This window comes from Orycteropus afer, unplaced genomic scaffold (genome assembly GCF_000298275.1).
Source record: "Orycteropus afer afer isolate SDZICR_OR568_19922 unplaced genomic scaffold, OryAfe1.0 scaffold00419, whole genome shotgun sequence".
NCBI classification, from domain to species: Eukaryota; Metazoa; Chordata; class Mammalia; order Tubulidentata; family Orycteropodidae; genus Orycteropus; species Orycteropus afer.
Genome location: NW_006922006.1, coordinates 1,680,467 through 1,681,128, shown reverse-complemented (window position 1 = coordinate 1,681,128; position 662 = coordinate 1,680,467).

Here is a 662-nt window from a genome sequence, read left to right as displayed (position 1 = left end):
CAGCTAGCAGCTGTCTGAGTTAAGAGAAGCCTCTTGCTTCCATGGGCCGGGAGCAGGAGGCAGAGCTGAAGCCCAAGGTCAAGAGTCCCTAGAGCCTGACACTTTGAACTCGGACTTCTGGCCTCCAAAATCGTAAGAATAAACTCCTGTTTGTTAAAGCCATCCCGTTTGTGGCATTTTTGTTAGAGCAGCACTAGGTCCTATGAGTCAGAGCCGACTCCATAGCACCTAACAACAATAAACAACGACAGCAATTTTTCTGAAGCAGATCACCAGGTCTTTCTTCTGAGACACCTCTTGGTGAACTCCAACTGGCAAACCTTTTAGTTGGCAGTAGGCAGGTTAACCATTGGCACTATGCAGGGACTCTGTCCTTAGGCAAGGTGTATTAATTTATTCAACACACATTTATTGAGTATCTTCTATGCTACATCTAATCACATGCCATGCCAGGGGAAGGAAATGTATAACCGCTCTCCTATCTAAAAGATTTACCATTTGTGACAGACAGATGACAGGGTGATGAGGTATTTACATAGTTTGTACGGCAATGAGGGGACAATGGTAGAATTCTCGCCTTTCACGCAGGAGACCCAGGTTTGATTTTTTTTTTTTTTTAAATTGTGATTTGGGTGAAAGATTACAGAGCAAATTCACTTTCC